Source organism: Erinaceus europaeus, chromosome 9 (genome assembly GCF_950295315.1).
Source record: "Erinaceus europaeus chromosome 9, mEriEur2.1, whole genome shotgun sequence".
In the NCBI taxonomy this organism is placed as follows: Eukaryota; Metazoa; Chordata; class Mammalia; order Eulipotyphla; family Erinaceidae; genus Erinaceus; species Erinaceus europaeus.
In genome coordinates, this window is record NC_080170.1 from 122,340,058 (window position 1) to 122,366,248 (window position 26,191).

Consider the following 26,191-nt stretch of genomic DNA (forward strand, 5'->3'; position numbering starts at 1 on the left):
GAGGAGGAGCAGAGCAAAGTGGTCATGCAAAAGGATTTCAAGCCCGAGACTCTGAAATAACAGGTTCAATTCCCAGCACCACCATATGCAGTACTTTGGTAAAAATTTTAAAAATCAACAAAGTCCACTGGGAGCAGTGAAATCACATAAGCATGAAGCCCTAGCAAAGCCTCAGCAGCAAAACAGACAAACAAACAGGTTGAGCCTGTGCCCCCAACTCTATTCTGAAAGCAAAGTCCATTATGACCTCCTGAGCCCAAGAGCAGCAAATAAAAGCACGGCTTTTGACTTTCAGGAAACTGAATTTAAAACTGGGCCCCCATGTTCATTCCCAGACAAAGCATATTGGAAAACTGCTTCTTAGTCACCTAACCGAAGCTGGGTGCGTCTGTCTCCAGAGAAACACACTGTAGCATTATGGTGAGTCAACTCCTGTTCCTCCAGACCCTTTCAATCTGCGCAATCTAAAGAAAGAAGGAAAATAAAATCTGATTTCTCTAACAGCCTTAATCAATGGCCCCAGTGTTGACAAGGGAATCAGTCTGGAGAGCAGGAGAAAAGTTTATAAGCTGCTAATGAGGGCTTAACACCCTTTGAGAGACAAATAGCTCCAGTCAGCAGACCCAGGCCCCCCAAAAGGGAAATGAGTTCTGTGCTCAGCAGGTACCAGGCAGGGGCCACACAACAGCTAGGCAGCACAGTCAGAGGAGTTAATGAACCTTCCTACCAGGTCCCTGCAAATGCCAAGGCTGACAACCAGAAAAGCACACACTCACAACAGTGACAAGTCGGTTGGTGGCTGCCATCTCATGACTCTTCCTCTTTTGACTGATGCGAGATTCTTCTGTGCACTTCAATCACTAACAGAAAACAAGCATCCATTGTTTGACCCTGTTTGTGCCAGACACTCTTCCAAATGTTTCTGATGCAATCTGGAGTGAGATCTTCAATATCCCCACCCATGAGGATGATATTCAGGACAGAGGAAGAGACAGAAAAACAAACATTCAGATAAGTACCTAGTGTGATTTAGGGTGATAATAGGATCTCTGAGTAAAACCACAGCAGGGGCGAGAGGCAGACCTTCTTCTTGGTTTCTGCTTAGTAAAGGGCGTCATAATCCCTCCCACTCCACTGTTGGGGTCAGCTCAGGGACAGACACAGAGTTAAGCCTAGACACTTTAATGCACCACACCAGTATACATGTTCCCCATGACAGCAGGGAAGATGATAAATGGTGCACAGGAAATGTGGCTTGGAAAGGAAGTGAAGGTACTTTGTTGGGTTGGCATTGTATAGAGATTAACAGCCATGTTGCTCTAAATACATTAACCAGATTTTTTTTTCCATTTGTACAGGGGTAATGAATGCAATGTATTAAATATGTAATGTCTTATCTACATGAGCTTGACTACAGAAAACTGATAAAATGTTCTCTGAGTCAAAAGAAAGTGAAGGTGGGGCCTTATAAAAGTCAATGTTATGGGCATGGTCTCTGATTATCTCCCTGGCTACCTGAAAGCTTCAAAGTGTAAACAAGCCTCTCTCTCTCTCTCTCTCTCTCTCTCTCTCTCTCTCTCTCCCTCCCTCCCTCTCCCTCTCCCTCTTCCTCTCCCTCTCCCTCTCAGCAGGTGTGCCACAACCTATTACCCAAGTACTTTATTTAACAACAGTAATCACAATCATAATTAGTATTACTCTTTTTAATCACAATCATAATTAGTATTACTCTTTTTTAACCATAGTGATTGCTGGAGAAATGAATCTAATGCTCCCAGTGGCCTTTTCCTTTCTTTCCTCCTTCCTTCCTCTCCCTCTCCCTCTCCCTCTCCCTCACCCTCACCCTCACCCTCACCCTCACCCTCACCCTCACCCTCACCCTCATCTTCACCTTCTCCCCATATGTACTCAGCATGTGTGTTCCCACTTTTACTGAATACAGCTTAAAATTCCTGAATATTATACTTTTCTCTCTAATTTTTGTTGAGTATAAGTATGACTTATCTACAATCACATGGGAACCATCTTGGTTTAACCTCCAAATACACCATCACAGTTCCCTACTCCAGCCCCTGGGGGAGGAGGCATTTGCCATGTAAGCCATGGTAAGAAATTCAGACCTTCTCATAAGTTGCTAGAACTTATCAGAAGATGTCAACCAAAAGAATACTAGAATCTGAATGCAGCTTAGAAGGATAACTTTTGCTACTGAGTAGACAATGATGTTTAGAGGGACAGACAGGAGAGTTGTAGCTATAGTGCTGGTGCAGAGGTGGGGAAAGGAAAGAGCTTGAGGGTCATGGAGAGAGATCAGTCTACTAGAGCACCAACTAGAGTGTCCAAAGCTCCAGAGGCTGTAGGTTCAATTCCTGACACCAACTTATGCCAGAACTGAGCAGTACTCTGGAATCTTAACAATAAATAAAATGAATTTTAGAAGGTAGATTTCAACGTGTGAGAAGTTAAGAAAATAAGACACTGGCTATTACAAATTGTATTGCTCTGTACATCGGTGGACACAGATCTGTTTGGATGGGTGTGTTGGGATCCTTAGGATCTATCCTCAAGAGAGGAACTGCAGGGTCATAGGGTAGGTCCATTTCTAGCCTTCTGAGAGTTCTCTAGACTGCTCTCCACAGAGGTTGGACCAATTTACATTCCCACCAGCAGTGCAGGAGGGTTCCTTTGCTCCCACAAGCTCTCCAGCATTTGACACCTTTTTCTGATAAATGACATTCTCATAGTAGCCCAAACTTGGAAGCAATCTAGCAATCAACAATAGATGAGTGGCTAAGAAAGTTGTGGTGTATATATGCACAATGGAAGGATACTCAGCTATCAAGACTGATTAAGTCACCTTCTTCACCTTCTCCTGGATAGACCTTGAAGGAATCATGTTAAGTGAGATAAGGCAAAAAGAAAAGGATGAATATGGAATGATTTTACTCATAGGAAGAACTTAACAAGGACAGAAAGGAGAAACGCAAAGTAAACTTAGACTGTATGGTATATTACACCAAAGCAAAGGGCTCTGGGGAAAAAGGGCAGGGAGAAGGGTTTAGGGTTTATGGGGGGGGGGGGTGTCCCTGGTACATAATGATTAAAAAGGACCTAAGTTTGGTGTCAGAATTTGTTGCAGACACCTACCATGGCAACATGAGAAATTTTACCCATGTGTCAGCAAATGCACTGTAAGCCATTAAGTCCCCAATAACAGAATTGAAGAATAGCATCTAACTCTACTATGAATGTTTCAATAGTTAAAGGATAGTTTGCCAAGTATGCAGTTAAACAGATTCTTTCATGGGTAGCTTGCTATAAATACAATAAATCTCATGAAAGAAAACAAATAAAACATTTTAGAAAATAATAATAATAAGACTGGCAATTTGTAGGTTTTAGAAGGAACAAAAGTATTGCAGAAGATGTCTAGATTTCAGCTGGAATCAAAGTGGCACCACTTATTAGAAATTCCCCTGGGAGTCGGGTGGTAACGCAATGGGTTAATGCACATGGCATAAAGTGCAAGGACTGGCGGAAGGATCCCGATTCAAGCCCCCCTGCTCCCCACCTGCAGGGGTGTTCCTTCACAGGCGGTGACGCAGGTCTGCAGGTGTCTGTCTTTCTCTCCCCCTCCCTGTCTTCCCCTCCTCTCTCCATTTATCTCTGTCCTACCCTAACAACGACGACATCAATAACAACAATAACTACAACAACAAGGGTAACAAAAGGAAATATATATGTATTATATATATATATATGTTGAAATTCACATCTATGGGCTGGGGAAGCAGCATAATGGTTCCGCAAAAAAAAAAAGCCTTTCAAGCCTGAGGCTCAACTTAGAATTCCAAAGACTTGACTGCATTCTAGACTGACTGACACACACCTGGGAAAGTGGGTGTGAGTTTGTTACTGCTATTGCACACAGGTTGACCTTTGACTTCAACAACAACAAAAATCCTTCATTTGACCTTTTTTCTCGAAAAGGTCAATACTGCTCATCAATATTTCCCTGTAGTCACCATTTGTAGGACACTCCTCCACTTAAGTTTCATAACTATTTAGTGTGCATGTGTGTGTATTTTGCTTTTGGCATGAAAGTCTACAGTTCAGCCTGTTGACTAGAGCTCAACTTGTGTTAAGGCCGCTTATCTTTTCAAATGTTACCTCAAGTGTTTTCACTGATAAAACAAGTCAAGTCCTCACCTCTTTGAGTGCCAGGCATGGCTTCCAGTGAGAGCAGTTTATCTCATGTGTCAAACTCTGTACTGGTCCCAGCAACCAACCTGACTAGTTGTGAAAGATTTATTATGCCCTTTGACCTGTCACAAATCAGAAAGAAAAAACTGAAAATCTCCTTCAGAATCCTTCAACATCTTTTCAGTGTCTTGATCTAAGGCAGTAGTGCGATGGTTATTCTGCTCTGCTCACTGCTCTACCTTTGCATCTTGGACTTGGAATGTCTCCATGTGTGCATCATCAACCCTTGAGGTCTTTCCTGTGTTGTGTGATTCCCTTATCCTTCAACTGAGATTCAGCTGTAAGGACTATTGAATAAGTAAAGGTTGGATTGAAGTTGTCATCTCTGTCAACAAAGAAGTCAGTCACATGATTGTCAGTCATCAGAGGCAAAGTGAGGAAGAATCATTTCATAGCATCCCATCTCATTACCATCACTCACCAGGGTGTTATTCCTTTTGCAGTGTACACACACCCAACCTGTCTGACACTCACTATCCTCCAAGTCACCATAATACAGGAAGACAAACCACAGGCAGCCAGGAACAAGCATAAATGTTTATCCCATCATGTGCCCGGTCTATCCAAATAGTAGACATTCCTTGCTTATTGATCATAATTTACTACAGTACTCTAATTCACTTAATGTTGTTATAAAGGAAACTTCTAGATTTATTGAATTTTAAGACTCACCTACAGTTATCTTGGCAGGGACCAAATAATTTTTCAGGCTTATAAGACTCAAAAGTGGGTCATTCCCTATTCTTGGTCTACAGAGAGGGGAAATAATTGAAACTTTCTTGATTTGCTTTCCTGTTGCACTTCAGTTCCCCACTATTGTTGACCCTGTGTCAAATTATAGTGAACTGTAACAGGATAGCATCTTCTTAAACTGGTTAAAAGAAACTTAAATTAACCAGGTAAGGAATAAATTAGTGGGCTAAGGAGTTATCATGGTGGTTATGCAAAAGACTCCAAGATCCCAGGTTCAATCTGTAACTACCATATATCAGAGCTAAAGAGTACTCTTGTAATAAGTAAGTAAATAAGTAAATAAACAATTTGGTGATCAAGTTTATAGAATTTATTATTACCAGAATGGGAGATGGTCATTTTTTCACAGCAGAAAAAAATGATAAGGGATTATGGAAAAAGACATATGCTAGTATAGTAATTATCCTGAGGTTGTTAGAACACCCTCATATAAAATGGACCTTAACCTCAGTCCACATCAATAGTACAAATTGTGTTGTATTCTGAAAGGGTTGGTTATAGTAGTGTGTGCACTCAAGAGGGTGTGCCATCACCATGCGTCTGAAAGAGCTGGTTATAAACAAAGATCTAGTAGATCCCTAGAAGGTCTCTCCCCATAAATTAATTGCCACATGGCATTCCATCATAATCAAGAACCTTTTTAGAGCAATTCTGCATGAACTACCAAGCATCACAAATTACATCTGCATTGTCTAAAAACATTGATCTAAAGAAGCTCTCCCTACTCACTGCCACCACAAGCCACCCAAAATGTCCTCCAACCAGGAACCAATCTGACTGGATTCTCTGGAAGTCATCCATCCTACTTGGCTAGGTGCTTATACAACCCTGTTTCTGTTTTACTTCAGATCCCTGTGTTGGACATGTAGTTACATCTCTTGCTAACAAAGGCCACAGTGAACAAAGAGGGGTCCCCTGTGTACCTCTAGAGAGTAGTGTTCATACTTGATTTTTAATGGTAACTCTTTATGGATCAAAAATGAGACCAATGGGGTATTTGCTCAAGTCAAGAATATTTCTGAGTTTCCAGAGTTCATTCATCTATCTTATGTCCATACCTTAGTAAAGCTAACCATCTACAATGTGTGGGCCAGTTAAATCAACACCCTTGAAAATCAGGGGTCTCTAAGCATATCCAGCTGTTTGCTGTGCCTTAGGATTTTTGTTTGTTTGTTTCTTTTGTTTTGGAATTTTTATTGCTTGTTTTTACCAGAGCACTGCTCAGTTCTGGCTGATGCTGTGTATGTGTGTGTGGGGGGAGGGGGTGGGGGGAGGTTTGTACTTGGGAACTCAGAGCCTCAGGCATGAGAAACACTTTGCATATCCATTATGCTTTCTCCCCTACCCCGTCACTGTGCTTTAGGTAATGAGCAAGATACTTTTTTTTATTTAGTGTTCTTATCCTAGCTACTCAGGGTCATTTTAAAAACTGCTTCTAAGACTAATGTTTACTTGTTTCCCCAGAAATACTTTAATTGGCTTTGTGAAATCAATGGTTCCCTTGATAATTGATAAAAAGAGTGTCTCTTTTCCCTGTCCTGGCAATATCTTGGTTTAAATAACAGGACAGATAATTCTTTCACAAATATGAAAAACAGATTTTCGGAAACAAGCTTATTTTATTAAGCCATGTTATTTAATTTTATCTGACATTTGCAAGTAATTTTTGCTAGTAAAGCACTCTACATTAATACCTTGAGTTCACATAGAGTTTAACAATATGAATTTCCTATCAGAGTAAAGTACAATATATGTTTGGCAGAAGGAAAGTTCATGAGGAATTAACAGTTATCAAATCCCAAAGGGAAACGAATTCACTTTGCTTCTCTCTTGCCAGCTGTCATGCATCCAATTTTCACTTTTAAAATTCTGCCTGTTATCCCAGACTTAGAATCAAGAAGACAGGTAGGTCTTCAGCATATCTATAACCAACCGTGTCAAGTCCAAACATTAACAGGAGATCAGTTGCCACTGACATAGAAAATAAGTATCATCTTCAAATACTTATTTATTTATTTATTTAAGAAAGGAGACATTAACAAAATCATAGGATGGGGGGGGGGTACAACTCCACACAATTCCCACCACCCAATCTCCATATCTCATCCCCTCCCCAATAGCTTTCCCATTCTCTACCCCTCTGGGAGCACGGACCCAGGGTCGCTGTAGGTTGCAGAAGGTGGGAGGTCTGGCTTCTGTAATTGCTTCCCTGCTGAACATGGGCATTGACTGGTCCATCCATACTCCCAGTCTGCCTCTCTCTTTCCCTAGTGGTGTAAGTCTCTGGGGAAGTAGAGCTCCAGGACGCATTGGTGGGGTCTTCAGTCCAAAGAAGCCTAGCCGGCATCCTGATGGCATCTGAAACCTGGTGGCTGAAATACTTTTCATATTAAGAATAGTCTGAATGGGCCATAGGGACCGAGTTGCTTTGATATACTTAAAAAGATGTGTCAGAAACCAATTTCATTTATAGATGAAACGGATTCCTGAAAAGTTGTGTGAATTGAAAATTGTTTATCGGCCCTTACATTCTCACTGACTTGCTTGTTAAAACATACAAAAGATGACTCAGGGTTTTAGATATGAAAACCAAATCATAAGGCAAGCAGCAAGTATTGAAAAGTCATAAGATCTCTAAGGAGAATAGATTATCTACATGATTACAAATAGCACACATGAAAATATACTCTTCTGAGCACACCTTCAAATCTCCACCATTCTCAGGACTTTTGAAAATACTACCTTGTCTGTAAAGAACCTTGACTATCTGGAAAACCCTACTTTCTAAAGGTTCAGTCCAAATATCACCATCTCTACATGCACGATCTTTTTTTCTCTGTATTTCCTAGGAAAAATGCCTGCACTCTTCCATGAACTTCCATTCCCAGCGTCTTACCATTCTTCCATCATAACCGCAGGGACTAAATATTATCATGTTTTGTTTTGTTTTGTTTCAATGGAGAGGTTTACAGTATGGTTGTCGGCACATGGGTACAATTTCTCATCTCACCATGACAGGTGTTTGCAAGACATTCAATCAGCCAACTTGGCTCCTTTTCCACCATCGTGCACCAGGACCTGAAGGCCACCACCCCACCCCTTCCTCCCTGTGCCCCTCCCCATGAGCCCTTTGCTTTTGTGATACACCAAACCACTCAACTTTGACTTTGTGTCTCCCCTTTCTGTTCATACGTCTTAAGATCTTTCCATGAGTAAAAGGATCCCACATTCATCCTTTTCTTACTAGATTATCTCATTAGCAGGGTTGCCTGACAACCTGCACCCTCCACTAACCCCTTTTCTCCCTGGGGAAGAGACATTTAATAAAGCTTCTTGGGCCCACTGGTGCTAAACAAACACAGGGTGAATTCATAAAAGGGAAATCATCTAAAACTGAAATTTTGAATTCTTAACAAGTCTGATTCAGAAACACTTTTTGTCATCATTTGTATTTCTTCTGATGACAATAGATGGGAGTATTTTCAGTTCAGGTGTTCTAAATTAAAGCTTCTGTCTCAAATTTCCGAAATTAAGACTGACTGACTTCCTAGAATCACGCACTTACTCGTTCATATGAAGGCAGATTAGCAGTAGGTTGCACCCCAGAATACTTCAATAGATCATCTGCTAACTGGGGAAAATATTATCCCTAACTGATTATTTAGTGTTACCAAAGAGATTATGTAATTTACAGAGCAGAAACGGTTCTGTTTCTATTTAAGAATGCAGATTGACTTTAAGGTTTATATTTTTCCCTAAATTATGAATACTTGTATACAGATACCCTATCCTTTGGGCCCTGGTCTCTACCTGGGATCCACAACTTTGTTAGAAAGAGTGTCACCTGGAACAGAACTACTAGTAAGTCCCATGAGCTATGAAAGGCCTCACCAGGGTTTTGGAGCTGGAGGGCTGACATCCCAGGCCTGGTGTCTCGGGACACAGTCTGAAGTGAAACATGGAGAGGTGGTATGGTTGCACGGATTCGGTAAAGGTCAGAAAATGCTGTATCAAATGGTCGGGATCAAGAGAAGCATGAAGAAACACAAGCAAAGCCCCAGATGTCCCAGCACTGGGAGAAATACGGATTTTCCAGAGAATGAGGAGAATCCCTTGCTGTGTTAGAGTTTAAGAAGGCAATGGATAATTATTCTGATAACCAAGTTATTTGGGAGCTTGGTTTACTTAGAAGACCCCATGGTTAGGATTAGCTGTTCCATACAAGACCTCACCATGATTTGTGTTGTTTAATTCTATTTACAAATACCTATATTTTAGATACTGACAAGACCAGCTGCTTCTAGTCTCCCTTGTCTAAAATTATAAGTGACTTGATACTTCAAAAAATTTATTATTGGAAATACATTAACAATTTAAGCCCAGTGTTAGGATTCAATCAGTTTACAAATCTGAAACACTAAGTGCTTAGTTAAAGGAATATATACTTAGAACTGAATGAAATCTATGCCATTGAAGAGTTTAAGACATTCAATCAATTTTTCCTTCTCATACTAACTACATAGTGCACAATAGTCTGCAGTGAGTGGACTTAGACTCAATAAGTGCAATAAGTGGAAAGACCTAAAAAATGCATAATAAAGTACTTAATCAAATAATTTCTACTTTGGCCAAGATACCCTCCTCTCCTACCCCTACTTCACTTCCCCCAATCACTCCAAGTCTAACCATTTCCCCAGACAGTACCTTTAGCCTGCCTACATATTAGCTGTCTGGCTCAGGCAAAAATTAGAAAAATCAAGGGCCCCTTGGAATATGCTGAAAATAGACTTGCTAACTTTTTCCAAAATGAAGGCCCCAAGTCTCATCTGCTATATTTTTACCTTTAAGTTCTTGAATATTGAACAATTTGTTCTGCTTTGTATCTTAATGCTTTTCAGCCACCAAGTTGCAGATGCTACCATGACTCCATCCTGACTTCCTTGGCAGATGACCTCACCAATGTCTCCTGAAATTCCACCTCTCCAGAGCCCTGCCCCACTAGGGAAAGACAGAAACAAGCTGGGAGTATGGATCTATCTACCAAGGCCCACGTCCAGTGGAGGAGCAATTACAGAAGCAAGACCTCCCACCTACTGTACCCCATAAAGAATTTTGGCCCATACTCCAAGAGGGATAAAGATTAGAGAACCTTCCAATGGAGAGAGTGGGACATGGAACTCTGGTAGTGGGAATTATTTGAAATTATACTTCTTTTATCCTATAATCTTGTTAATCATTATTAAATCATTAATGAATTTTTGGATGGAAGTTATACCTTACATACAAATAGCAAATGCTATAGACATGGAAAGAGTGAATAGTCAAGAGCCAACACAAATTCACGTGTTATCAATTTCTTTCCCTGTATCCAAACTTAAAGAAAGCTCTGCTTATCATGACTAACAGATATTGTCATTTCTTAATAGAAAGATTGATATTTTGGACACTGAAGAGTAAATGGTACCTCAGAAGTACTCAGCAAGGTGTGTTCACATGTCTGTACAGTTGTTTTTAATTTCACATTATCCTGCTGCTTCATCTAATACAAAGAAGTATGAACTAACATCACTGAATGTATCAAGTCATGAATTTCTTGTTTGCAGTCATCTTTAATAGATGCCTTAAGAGACAAGAAATAAATTCCCTGCTCTGCTATAAAATAAACTGATCTATAAGTTTCTGTCAGTGTGAGTATTTCATGTATGTCTGGGACTGTAAAATAAAATAAACACAACCTAAATAAAATATTTCTCAATCTTCAAGTGCTCCAAGGGGAACATATATTTCTTTGAACCAGGAGTTATCACTGGGACTCAGTGCCTGCATCACTCCAGCACTTTCAGTAGTATTTTTCCCCTCGCCACCCTCCCCTCTGGATAGAGAGTGAAAAGGAAAGGGAGAAAGAGACAAAGAGAGGTGTCACATTACCAGCACCAGTCAAAACACAGCTCAACTGCATGTGAAACTTCCCCCTGTGGATGTTCTCATGTCATGGCCCAGAGCTCAAACTCAGTTCCTTTGGATTGGTAACATGTGCACTCAGTGACCTGAGCCATCTGCCAGTCCCCAAATTCCCTTTATTTCAAAGAACCTTTTAATAGACTTAGACTCTTCTTCCCCCTCTCCTCCTTGCCATTGTGTTCTCCTCTTTTTTCTCATTTTCCTCTTCCTCTTTGTCCTCTTGTTCCCTTTATTCCTTTCTTCTCTTCTGTATTCCTTTCTTTTTTCCTTCTTTTTTTATTCATTCTTTCTTCTTCTTCTTCTTCTTCTTCTTCTTCTTCTTCTTCTTCTTCTTCTTCTTCTTCTTCTTCTTCTTTTTCTTCTTCTCCTCTCCCTCCTCCTCCTTCTTCTTACCAGAGCACTGCTTAGCTCTGGCTTATGGTGGTGCCTGGATTGAACCTTAGACATCTGATGCCCTAGGCATGACAGTTTGTACAATCATTACACTATCTCCCCAACCCTACTTATACTCTTCATAGACTTTTTTTATTTTAATCTTATACCTTACTATACACATGAATTACAATTTACAAGCTAGAAAATAATTTATGCCGGTAGATAATTTTTTTTTCTTTTTTCGTATTTTATGAATTGTGGCCTTTTTTTAACCTACACATCATAGGTATGAGCATTTGGGGCTGAATATCATTCATTCATTCATTTTAATAAAGTGAGGCTGCAAAATTCTAGAAATATTCCATCAATTCAAAAAAAAAAAAAACCAAAAACTAGCTTTCCTTCAAAGACAGGGAAGTGGACACAGTTGAATAGTCCAGTCTAGACAAAGGCAACTCCACATCAAATACACACTCACAGCTCATTTGAGAGCCGATGCCAAGGGTCTGCCTTGAAAATCATATACAGGAGGTGGGGCTATGGAGCAGCATCAGCTGTGTTTCTCTCCTCTCCTCTCCCTGGTCAACTAGAAATACCAAAGGAAATCATCTGGGACTGCAACAAGACTGGAATAGAATGACTTCAGGAACCCACCAAATAACTGGTGAGTGCAAATATGTGTTGCTCCCTGACAGAGAGAAGCCTAGGGAGAGATTAAGTTGCTAGTAAAAGTCCTGAAATTTGCCAGTTGAAACACCACCTCCAGTCTGTTTCACCAAGAAAAATATGGCTGAAGAGAGGAAAGGACTCCCCTGAGACTCACCAAATGCGACTGTGAGTCTCCATTGCTACTCCCTTCAGAAGCTAGAGCAGCAGAGGGGAGGCCCTGTGCTGATACCAGGGGACAGAGAACTAAAGAGGAAACTTAGGAGAAGATCTATACCTCAGTGGCCTAGTGGTGGGGTTGTGAGAGTCTCTTTGCATAACCACTGGATTATCTCTGCCCCACCCTGCTTTATCTCTTGGTCAGGAGTGAGGGATTAAGCTAAGAAGGCTACTTATAGTGTAAAAGCCCTCAGGCTCCCATAGCCTACAGGGAATAAAAAGAACAAAAGAGGCTTTTAATAACTTCTGTGCTCCAACTCAGGGATTAAAATATTATTGAAACAACTGTCAGTTTCCACAACTGTGAACCATTTAATTACCCAACTTAGACACAAGTTAATCCAGGCAAGAGTGATCAGTAATTTAAAAAGTACTGAGAGAGGGACGTCATAAAATACTATGTAGAATGGTTAAGCCAATAAGAAGAAATATTGGAGAAATTAATCAGAACAAGAGTCCAGCTAAAAGCCCCCCAAAGGGTGAAGCACAAAATAATGAGGTCAATATCCAAACACTAGTTATGGTAATAATCACAGGAGTAAACAAAGAGTTTGAGAGAACTGTCATCAGAAATGCAGAAACAATAAAGGAGACTCTGGAAGAAAACATTAATTATTTCAAGGTTATTAGAGAGCTGAAAATTGAAATAGTGAGCTAAGAACACAACTAGCTGAACAAGCTAAAACAGTATTAGAACAGGGTAACAAAATAGATGAGCTCCAGAAAACAGTAGAGGGGAGAGAGAACATAATAAATGAGGCTGAAGATAGAATTAGCAAGATCAAGGATGAATTAGAGATAACTAAAAAAGAAGTAAGAGATCTCAAAAAGAGATTAAGAGATACTGAAAACAACAACAGAGACCTATGGGATGACTGCAAAAGAAATAATATACACATTATTGGCTTGCCAGAGGATGAAAGAGGGGGAGGGGAAGAAAGCATTCTTCAGACCATAATAGCTGAGAACTTCTCTAGTCTAAAAAACTTCAAAGACATAAAGGTTCAAGAAGCCCAGAGGGTCCCAAATAGAATTAACCCAGACTTAAAGACACCAAGACACATCACATTATTTAGAATGGAAAGGAATAAGGATCCTGAAGCCTGCAAGAGAAAAACACAGAGTCACCTACAGAGGAAAACCCATAAGATTAGCAGCAGACTTCTGAACACTAACACTACAGGCCAGAAGAGAATGGCAAGATATCTATCAAGTGCTCAATGAGAAAGACTTTCAACCAAGACTATTGTACCCTGCTAGACTGTCATTCAGACTAAATAGAGGCAAGAAATTAAAGGGATACAGATTGGAAGAGAAGTCAGACTCCCTCTATTTGCAAATGACATGATCATATACATAGAAAAACCTAAGGAATCCAGCAAGAAGCTTTTGAAAATCATCAGGCAATACAGTAAGGTGTCAGGCTACAAAATTAACATTCAAAAGTCATTGACATTCCTCTATGCAAACACTAAGTTAGAAGAAGTTGAAATCCAGAAATCAATTCCTTTTACTATAGCAACAAAAACAATAAAATATCTAGGAGTAAACCTAACCAAAGAATTGAAAAACTTGTATACTGAAAATTATGAGTCTCTACTCAAGGAAACTGACAAAGACACAAAGAAGTGGAAAGATATTCCATGTTCATGGGTTGGAAGAATTAACATCATCATGATAAATATACCACCCAGAGCCATATACAAATTTATGTTATCTCCATAAAGATCCCAAACATATTTTTAGGAGAATAGAACAAATGCTATAAATGTTTATCTGGAACCAGAAAAGACCTAGAATTGCCAAAACAATCTTGAGAAGAAAGAACAGAACTGGAGGCATCACACTCCCAGATCTCAAATTATATTATAGGGCCATTGTCATCAAAACAGTTTGGTCCTGGAATATGAATAGACACACAGATCAGTGGAATAGAATTGAGAGCCCAGAAGTAAGCCCCCACAACTATGGACATCTAATCTTTGACAAAGGTGCCCAGACTATTAAATGGAGAAAGCAGAGTCTCTTCAACAAATGATGTTGGAAAAAATGGGCTGAAACATGCAGAAGAATGAAACTGAACAATTATATTTCACCAAATACAAAAGTAAATTCCAAGTGGATCAAGAACTTGGATGTTAGACCACAAACTATCAGATACAGGTCCATGAAGGATGATAAATGACATAGTGGGGGTTGTATTGTTAAATGGGAAACTGGGGAATGTTATGCATGTACAAACTATTGTATTTACTGTTGAATGTAAAACATTAATTCCCCAATAAAGAAATAAATTTTTTAAAAAACCAGATACTTTGAGGAAAATATTGGCAGAACTCTTTTCTGCATAAATTTTAAAGACATCTTCAATGAAACAAATCCAATTACAAAGAAGACTAAGGCAAGTATAAACCTATGGGACTACATCAAATTAAAAAGCTTCTGCACAGCAAAATAAACCATTACCCCAGCAAAGAGACCCCTCACAGAATTAGAGAAGATCTTTAAACACCATACATCAGACCAAAATACATAGTTTACCAAATTCAACAACAAGGAAACAAAGAACCCCCAAAATGGGGAGAGGACATGGACAGAATATTCACCACAGAAGAGATCCAAAAGGCTGACAAACACAAGAAAAAATGCTCCAAGTCTTTGATTGTCAGAGAAATGCAAATAAAGACAACAGTGAGATATCACTTCACTCCTGTGAGAATGAAATGCATCAGAAAAGGTAGCAGCAGCAAATGCTGGAGAGGTTGTGGGGTAAAAGAAACCCTCTTTCATTGCTGGTGGGAATGTAAATTGATCCAACACCTGTGGAGAACAGTCTAGAGAACACTCCAAAGGCTAGAAATGGACCTACCCTATGATCCTGCAATTCTTCTCCTGGGGATAGATCCTAAGGAACCCAACACACCCATCCTAAAAGATCTGTGTACACCTATGTTCTTAGCAGCACAATTTGTAATAGCCAAAACCTGGAAGCAACCCAGGTTTCCAACAACAGATGAGTGGCTGAGCAAGTCATGGTATATATATATATATATTACTCAGCTATTAAAAATGGTGACTTCACCATTTTCAGCCCATCTTGGATGGATCTTGAAAAATTCATGTTAAGTGAAATAAGTCAGAAACACAAGGATGAATATGGAATGATCTCACTCTCAGGCAGAAGTTGAAAACCAAGATCAGAAGAGAAAACACAAGTAGGACCTGAACTAGAATTGGTGTATTGCACCAAAGTAAAAGACTCTGGGGTGGGTGAGGGGAGAATACGGGTCCAAAAAGGATGACAGAGGACCTCGTGGGGGTTGTATTGTTATATGGAAAACTGGGAATTGTTACACATGTACAAACTATTGTATTTACTGTCAAACGTAAAACATTAATTCCCCAATAAAGAAATTTAAAAAAAAGAAAATCACATACGCAATCCAATGTGCTTAACTTTAAATTAAGAGAGAACCTAGGCTTCCTGGTAGGAAACAGCCCAGGCTCTGGGCCCTTTCTGTATCACAAGTGTGCTGGGATATGTTCAGCTTCTCATGAAGACCATGACTTTCCAACAACCAACATCCTCAGTCTAGATTATGCTTTCCCCATACATCTTTTCCAGTTTCCACTAGCTTATTTCTATCCCTCAATTCTCAAATTCAGCATAAACTTCCACCAACCACAGACCTAACACATACTCTCATGACCTCTGTAGTTGAAGTCCAGAACACCCTGAGGCTTGGGATGGTGTTTGATGGCCACCTTCGTTGAAGGTCCATCAGCTTTCTCGGCATCTAACCTGGAGACTCATCTGTTCTCTTCAGCCATACAGACCCACTGCCTGGCACACAGTACACACCCTACACCTGTCAAATCCTCAGGCGAAAAGCAAGTTCAGTGAACACTTGTGTTTCTGGAATGCTATTTATCTTTCTCTTTTGTCATGATTAGGAAAGCAAGGAAGAGGGAGGGAGGAAGAGAGGACATGGTTGGTTTGTTTTCTTTTGTTTTCTTGATCTCTGCATCATGATGAAGTCATGGCATTGAACCACGGAGACTACTGAAATGGCCTCCCAGTGGGACATATTTTTCTTTTTACAGATGGGCCTCCATGGGCCAAGCACAGCAAACCAAGGCTGTGCTTTGGCCTGGCATCTGCAGTGTTTTGATCCTCCGCCATTTCTTCATACTAACAGAGAGCTGACCTCTCTGTGTTGTGACACTGGCTTTCTCTGATCTTCTGTGTTGGACATGTTCTCCCTTCCTCAGAGCCAAAGGAACATGCCTGTCTCTAAGCTGGGACTGAGGACTGGACTCCAGTGTACAACAGAAAGTTCAGATGCCAAAGGGAGAGCCAAAGCGATCCTGATACCCTTAGATGTTAGTAGGAAGGTGATGTCAGAATGACCTGACCTGCCCCACCCCCCACGCACACAGGCTGAACTACCAGTTAACACCAGTGACGCCCCACCCCACCCCCCAAAGCTACCTCACACACAATGTCACCAAAACCACAGACAAGGAACTTTGGGGACATTCACTTAAACAACAAGAAAAGAAAGCCCACTTGGGGGAAATAATCCATCTCAGTCAAAGAAAAATCAGAGAAAGGAGTCATGGTCAACTACATACAAACTTGATTCCAAGACAATAGGCTTTAGGGACAGACATGGGATTGAGCAGAGGGGGCACCAGGAGACTGTCCACACAGGAGAGTGCAGGCTACCATCTGCAAGGACTCAGCCACCATATAGGAGCACCAGACAAGGGAGCTTCGTAAGTAGTGGAGGACTGTTCTCTCTCTCTCTCTCTCTCTCCCTATCATCTCTCATCTCCTTTGCTTCTCAACCTCTAATTAACTATTCTCTAGGAGTAGTTGGATTATAATTATGCACACACAGAGTCCCAGTGATAACTCAAGTGTCAAAAGATAATAGTAATTACAGCTGCTACTACTACCACCACCACCACTGTTAAGATGATTCATGGAACTCAGAATTCCACAAGTGACTTTACCACTCTGGGTCATTTTCTTTTTCATTAGAAAGGCAAAGAGAATGACATAAATGGGGCTGAGTGGCAGTGTACAGGTAAAGCACATGCATTAAAGTGCACAAGAATTCAAGCCCCCCCATCTCAACTTGCAGGGAGGAAGCTCCACAATGGTGGAACAGTCCTGCAGGTTCCTCTCTCTCTCTCTCTCTATCTATCTATCTATCTATCTATCTATATCTTTCCCCCCCACCCTAAACCTCTCCCCCTCTGTATCCCTACTCCCTCTCACTTTCCCTTTGTCTATATCCAAAATAAATACATAAATAAAATATTTCTTTTAAAACATAGACGATAAGAGCAAGTCCACCATGCCGGGTTTATCCACTGTCACAGTACCTTCTGTGTGGTGGCCTGGCTCAAACTTGGGTCACATATGTGGCAATGCAGGCACCCTACTCAGTGGCCTTTTTCCAACCTAACAAGAAGCTTTTGAACAAATGTTAAAAAACAAAACAAAACTGGGAGTCAGGTGGTGGTGCAGCGGGTTAAGCGAACAGGGCACAAAGCACAAGGACCGGCATAAAGATCTCAGTTCAAGCCCCAGGCTCCCCACCTGCAGGGGAGTCGCTTCACAGGCGGTGAAGCAGGTCTGCAGGTGTCTATCTTTCTCTCCCCCTCTGTCTTCCCCTCCTCTCTCCATTTCTCTCTGTCCTATCCAACAACGACAACATCAAAAATGACAATAATAACTACGACATTAATAAAAAAACAAGGGCAACAAAAGGGAAAAAAATTATATATATATATACACACACATACATACTACATAAGTCATCAAAGTTCTCTTTCAGTGGAAGGACCAGCCCCCAAGAAGGTTGCTGAGACTCTGGTACTTGGTTCTGTGCCATCTGTACGGACCCTGCTCCTCGAGTTCCCTGAAGGTTTGGGAATCCTGTGGAGCCCTGCCTCCATGTGGTTTCATAAAACAATCCAGATATAATTTTTGGCTTTGCTGCAAATGTGCATAATGGAAAGCAAATATTATTATAAAGGCAATCATTTTTTAGTGATTAAAATAATCCAAGGCAGAAAAAAAAATTCTTCCCTAAGTTTCAAAGTTCTCATTTATCATCATTTTGCCGCAAGAAGCCAGAGTAATTTTATTTTTCCTGACTTCTATTAAAAAGATCAATACATATGATTCCAAAGAGTCTGCTCATGAAAAGATGGAGCAGGCCTGTAATCACATACGAAAGTATTGGTTGTCATTAGCAGAAAGATTGATCAGAAAAGACAGTCGACCCAGAAAGGAAGGACTTGAAATTTTCCATTGAGCCGTCCTGCAACTTCCACCTTCCGATAATTGAATACAGATAACAGATTGCCAGATTACAGGAAAGAATTCGATTGGGAATATCCAGTAGATACCCACTTTAGAAACAGTAATACCACATGACAGCATTTGAGGCAAAAGAATGAATGTGACCTCGGCATACAAAGACATTTTCCAAGGTGCAGTGATGTCAAAGTTGTTGTTGGACGTGATTTTTTTTTTTTTACACCATTACCTGTGGCATTAGCTGAATAGATGGGTGCATGTGTTCTACTGACTATTAAAAAGAGAGTTAATTTGGCCCCTTGGAATATACCTATATAGACTTGCTAATTGTTTCCAAAATGAGGACCCCCCCCCAAATCTTACCTGCAATATATCTTAATGCTTTTCAGCCACCAAGATGCAGATGCTACCATGATGCCAACCTGATTTCCCCGGGCACAGAGCCTCACCAGTGTGACACATTGGTGGTTACTGTATCAGACTTAACAAGCATTGAATCCATGCACGTGCAAAGGATTTTCTCTGCTGCATGGGTTGTCACGCCAAACAACCAACTTACAGTGCATTGAGAATAAGCTCTGTGAATCGAAATGCACGTTCTATAGGTCCTAGAAAGGCACAGTGAGCTTGGACATTCACAGTTGCGTTCTGTGGACATGCTAAACTTGGGGTCAACATTCTTTTTGCATTTATTACTTATTGGAAAGAAACAGAGAGAAATTGAGAAGGAGCGTGGAGGACAACAGAAAGCACTGCTGTTGCTGTTGTTGTTGTTGTTGTTCTATTTGTACAACATGATCACAACCCTGGGTAAGATTCCCATGACCCAGAATTGATGAATTAGTGGCAAAAGGTGTTGAGATCTGAAACCAGAGATGCTGTGGACCAAAGTTTAGCCTTAACATTTTAAAAGCATCTAACTATGTCAATACTCCATAAATTCTTCATATACTTGCCTGCCAGAAAAGACCTAGACACCTAACTATAACCATACCTCTTTATAAGTATTGGCCACTGGTCATTTTTATAATGGCCTAAAAGTTGATTCTGGCAAAAGATATCTACACCCAAGCCCTGTGATAGTAACCTTGACCTTGTAAACATCAACAGTATTTGTGTTAAAGAACAGTTGTTTGTAATGAACTTCAATAGGGCTTATATAAGTATAATAGTCTATTGGTCTTCTATAAATTTTCAAAATGATTTTATTATATAAATTTCACACAAAATCACTTTGTCATGGCATTTACTAACACTGCAGTGCATATACAAAGCAAAACTGTTTTCTTTCATGCCCGCATTAAACAAAACATAAACACTTGGTGTTTTGTTTTTTTTAATGAAAATACCAGAAAAAATGTTCATACTTTCGGAATTTCCTGTAATAGTAGCAGTCAGAGTAAATTCCTCCAAATGCAGAGGACAGGAATAAGGCTATCCAGGAATTATTTTTAGTTTTTCAAACGTGGTAAATTCTTACCCATTTTCAGCTGAATTATTTTTTTTCTTGCCACTAAGAAAACATCTTCATTTTACTAATGAACTCTGACCGTTCAGAAAAAGCAAGAAACATGATTTTCCCATGTGGTCTTCCAATAGGGCTCTGTGGAAAAGCTCTATTTGTATTTCAATCCAGTTATAAGATCAGATTTTTGTGAAGCTTGTACTTTTCTGGAGACCAAAGTGCCAAAGTCAAGGACACAATTAAAGATGAATTCTCTCCAAGGCTGGAAAAGGCTATGGAAACTGCCTACCTTTGCCCTGTTGAAGAGATCTAAGAAGGTATCTCTAGCTCAGGCTTGTGCTTACTGTTTGGGAATCAGATGGTGGCACATAGCACAAGGACCAGGGTAAAGAAGATAACACTTTTCCCTACTCAACTAGGGAAAGAAAGAAAGAAAGAAAGAAAGAAAGAAAGAAAGAAAGAAAGAAAGAAAGAAAGAAAGAAAGAAAGAGTATGGGGGTATCGATCTACCTGCCAACACCCAAGTCCAGTGAAGAAGCAATTACAGAAGCCAAAACTCCCACCTTCTTTGTTGTTTTCAACGGGTTATGTTATTTTCGCCGGGCTGGCTTCACGGGCAGGTAACAGACGACCAGGGACTCATGGTTGAGCTGTAGGCAGTGTCTCTTTATTCATGCAGGACGCAGCGCAATCTAAGCCGAGCTGAGCTAAATAAAGGTACTGTAAAACTCACAATGCTGTTTTTATATATACTTGCGAAGTAGGGTGGAAACAGGATGTGACATAGAGAGGGTGGAGAGAAAAGTGACTGGTGAAAATCAGAGTGTGACAAAGAGGGGGCAGAGCAGGCGAGAATCCTATCACTGAACCACAAATGCCCTGGAGGGAGGGTGGAACTTGTTAACAGTGGTTATGTAAATAGAATGAAGTGGTTATGTAAATAGAATAGTGTTAAGCAGGGGGGATTTAAACCAAATGAAACAGAAGGAGTCTCATGCATACCAACACTTCTTCACCCTAAAAAGAACTTTGGTCCACACCCGCAGAGCGGTAATAGATAGGGGAAGTAAACCAGAGGGCTCTGAATCTCAATCCCACCAGGACCTGAAGCGTCTGTCCAGGAATCTTGTTTTTATACCATCATTGGAAATGAAGAAAATCTGGAAAACACCAGAGGAATCCAGGTACTTTTTCTCTTATCGGAGAAAGGGAAAAAAAGAAAGGATGTTTGAACACTTGGGAATCATCATAGGTATAGATGCGACTTAGAAAGGAAGTGAAGTCCTAACAAAGTCCCAAAACCTAGATATAGACCAGGTCCCGTGAGACAGAGCATATATTCACACGTATCCATAAACTATGGCAAAATGTATACCTGAAAGCAAAAGTACACAATAGTCTGCAGTGAATACCCCCCCCAACACTTCATCTGAGGGGATGGGATATGGAGATCTGGTGGTGGGAATTGTATAGAGCTGTACCCCTCTTATCCTAAGGTTTTGTTACTGTCTCCTTTTTTAAAATAAATTTTAGAAATTTAAAAAAAGAGAAAGAAAAAAGAAAGGAAGTGAAAGCAGGGCCAGAGGAAAAAAATAGACATGATAGATAGATAGACAGACAGATAATAGATGATTGATCTATCTACAGATAGATTTTATATACAGAGAGAGAGAGAGAGGATATAACTACTTCAGTTTCCAATAAAGGGAATGTGTACACAGAACTCTGGTGATGGGGAAGGTGGGAAATTCTACCTCTATTATCTTATAATTTTGTAAATCAGTATTAACTTTGTAGCAAAAAAACCAAATTTATAAAGAAAATATAAATCTTACTCTGTTGACAGACAATCGTGCTATAGTTATGAGTGTTTGACAAGAGAACAAAAGGCGCCCTGAGCTCACAGGGTCTCAAGCAATGTGCCCATAGAGCCAGTGTGATGCTGGGAGCTACACCCTGGGTTCTGATTTGCACGGCGCTACAGTGACTGCAAAAGGTACAAGTCGGATCTCATCTCTGTCTTCTGTGCAGAGTCTGACAAGCACAGTGGTGAAGACACAAAAAAATGGTGTGTGGGCTGGCTCAGTTGGAAGAGATTTGAACTTGGAATCTCAGGAACACCAACCTAAAATTCTACTGCTAAGCTATTTATCTTGCTTTGCTAGAAGTGGCTTCTTTTCTTCCCCTAGTGGCCTCTCACAGACAAGAGAAAGCTGTGAAGGTAGGTTTTCTCTTCACCATCCTTATGCAGGTTTAAGAGAAATCTGGGTCTAATTCACTTTCACTCTTATGTCAGCAAATCTTACACTCATGACAAACTCATAGCAGACTGACCACTACAGTTTTAAGCTTTGCTCAACACACACACTTTCAGAAAATATTTCCATTTTAATCAACTGTATCTGGATTTTTCCCAAGATGACAATGCTTTAGTTTACTCTCAATTCAATAGACTGTTGAGAAAATTTTAACTTTTTAACACCCAGTAAGGGGAGTCTTGGGATGGATTACATTCAAATATATGCACAGTGTGGTCATAAGCTGCTTTGAACGTTCCGAACCTGTGTCATTGATACATGTGAATAAAACATTTGCTAAGTTAAATTATCTTCCTCTAGTGGAATTCAATCCTGAGGCTTCTGTCTTACTCAACAAAAGTTCCACCACTTAACTATTTGCCTCATTCTGCTAGTGAGTCCTCCTTTTTTCCCCTAATGACCTCTCACAAATGAGAGAAAGTTGTGGAGCTGGTACTTCCTTCCATTCAGTATCTTTGACCAATCTATGAGAGACAGCTGGTCTATAATCCCACAAGTCAATATGCCAGTAACGCACACACTATTAACACTGAGAGTATATCTTGATCAACATACGCAAGTACTTTTGCAGCATTTTTCCACTTATACTTGAACCTCACCTTTCATCTGGATGTTTCCTGGTAATAGTGCTTCAAATTGACTCTCAACACAATAGACTACATAAATAAGTGCTTGAAATATAAAGTAATTTATATGGGGACATTTGTAGTGGATTTAGCTTTAAAATACACACATTATGTTTGTAAGGTGCCTTTTCAAAGTTAACTATAGAATCCATATAATTTGTACCTGTGTTTAAAACACTTAAAGTGTTTAAGCATCTTTCTTGAGAGATTTCAACCTGGGACTTTCTGCCTGTCAAGTAGGATCTCCACCAATGGGCTATCAACCTAGTTGCATGTGTTGAATGAGATATACTCTGAGTGTTAATGAGTGTGTGAGTTACTGGCATATTGACTTGTGGGATTATAGACCAGCCTGTCAAGCAGAAACTCCACCAATAGGCTATCAACCTAGTTGCGTTGACAGGTGCTGCTTCTCTTCTCCTAATACTCTCTGAGGGATGAGAGTAATCTATACAGATAGTGCCTTCCTATATCACCCTTAGCCAAAGATTGAGAGTTCACTCTAAGCCTCTTTCTAAACTATTTGTCAGTAACTCCTGAGGCATAGCCAAGCGTTTAACACAATGACTGTGCACTGATACTACTCTGTGCAATCTCACTTTATACCATGCACGTGCGACCCAGTCAAGAACATTTGGAAGTTATTTCTAGTTTAAGCTCATTGTCTCTGGAATTTGATTGGAAAAAAAAATTGTTCTTCACATTTAGCTGAATCCAACAGAGCATAGAAAGTACCTGGATATTTCGACCTGAGATATGGTGAGTCTTCCAGTAGATTTGGTCACTGTTCTTTACAATGGGCAGTCTTATTTTAAAAAATAGAACCAAAGGAGGAGGAGGAGGAGGGCAAGGAGGAGGAGGAGAAAGAAACAAAAGAAGGAAGTAAAAAGAAGGAAGTAAGAGGAAAGAAAGGGAGGAAAAGAGGAAAGGAGGAAGGATGCAGAAACGAAAGGAAAAGTGGCAGACTTTTTCATCTACAGATTTCAAGAATGTATTTCCTAAACAAAGCTTAAAAAAAAAAAGACAGAGATAGAAAGTGGCAGCTCAGAGTTAAGCTTTTTTCTTTCTGTAGTTCAATACAAGTGGTATATGCATTACATCATGATTGAGTTATTCATTTTCTCAATCAAAACCTTATGAGCATCTACTTCTACACATCTTTTTTTTTTAATCACTTTACTGGGTGAATAATGATTTACATGACAGCTGTTAACATTCTGCTGTAGTCTTTTCTCTCCCAGTCACAGGTACCTGCACATCACTAATACACGTCCCTCTTCACTAGTGTGCGCTAGATAGATGCCCCATGCCCTTCCCTCACTACTGCCTAGTCCAGAGGCCTTTTGCTTTGCTGCAATACACCCCATCAGCTTCAGGTTTCTCTGTGCATTTATCTGTCCTCCCTTTGCTTGGTTGTAGGGTAGGTCCATGTCTAGTGTGAGACAGAGATTTCCTTTAAGGAGTTTGTTTACATTTTGGAGACTGACAGTCCCAAGATCCTGCTAGTGAGTAGGAAGCTATGGATCCAGAAAATTCATAGCCCCCGTCCATACTCAAAGGCTAGAAACCTAGCCATGTAGTTCTACTCTGTAGAGCAGTAGCATGGAGACGTAGGAAGAACCATTTCAATTCATGTGAAAAGCTACAAAAAGGTCAGGATCTCAGCTCAAAGGTCAACAAGCAGTATAAAATACCTATTACCCAAAGGAGGGTCCATTTCATTGTGCTCCCTTTCTCTAAATCTTCAACGGATTAGATATGACCTTCCTACGCTAGGGAGGGCAATCTGCTTTATTTAGTCTATCAATATAACTGTCAGTCTCGTCTATTAATGCCTTCAAGGAGAAAAACAGAATAAGGCTTGACTAATTATCTGGAAACTCCATGACCCAGTGATTGACACAGAATGAACCACCATAATAACTCTGTCAGATGTTGCAGCCAGGGAAATGGCTCAACTGGTGGAGCATTCTACTTGTCATGTCTAGGGCTTCCGGTTTGATCCTTGCCACCCCATGTACTGCAGTGATGTTCTAGCTTGTGACTCCCCTTCCCTGTCTCATATGAAATTCTTCCCTCCTACGTATGAAAAAAATGTTTAAAAGAAACCTTTGTCAAATGCTAACCAAATGCACATTTCCACTTGTTTTTTTAATACATGGAATAGCATGGTTTTCATTCATTTTTCATAACAATTATTATTGGCCATTTGGTTTAAATATTTATTCTAAACATCCACAAATAGGCAACATATTAGCAGGAAATTCACAGTGAACGCTCATCCTTACCAACTAAAGCAAGTTCAAGAAACATGTTTTAATTTATTGAGATGGAGAATTGGAAACTTTTTAAAAGATGTATTTATTATGAGAGAGGTGGGAGAGATGGAGAAAGAGACAAATTATCAAAACTGCTCATCTCTCATATAAAGTGGTGCCTGGACTTGAACCAGTATGACTTCCAGAGTCACAGGCATGCAGGCTGCTGCTCAAACAGGCTTTGTGTGATCTCTCCCCGATCCTAAAATGAAATCTTAAAAACCTTTCCAGGTGATATTTTTTAATTTTTTAAAAAAATGTATTATCTTTATTTATTGAATAGAGAGAGCCAGAAATCAAGAAAAAGGAGGGAGATGGAGGGAGAGAGGCCAAGAGACCCCTGCAGCCCTGCTTCAGCACTTGCAAGGCTTTCCCCTGCAGGTGGGGACTGTGGGCTTAAACCCTAAGCCTTGAGCACTGGAACACGTGCGCTCAACCAGATGCAGCACCACCAGTCCCTTCAAGTGATTTTTAAGGGTGAGTCCACATCATATAAGAGTATTCAGTTCACAGAACCACATGTGCCATGAGTTAAACCGAAGAAGTCAACGTCTAATTTATCATCCAAGTTGGCAGGCATTCCAGTCCAACTATGGAGACTTTTATGTTCAACTGTGCTTTCTTACTCCCTTTAAATGATGAATGCTACTATTTATTTGATGACACTACAAGAACAGCAAGATGTTACGATGTTAAATTTTAAACTGAAGGGTCCGTGAGATAGCTCACCCAGTAGTATATCTGCTTTGCCATTCACACAACCCAGTTTTGAGCCCTTTACCTGACACCCAGCTACTGTGCCTACACTCTAGGAGGCAAGGCAGGGCCTGCAGAGGAAGCCCTATTGACACAGAGGATTGGCCTTTCTGCTTACAGTCAACAATTTGTTT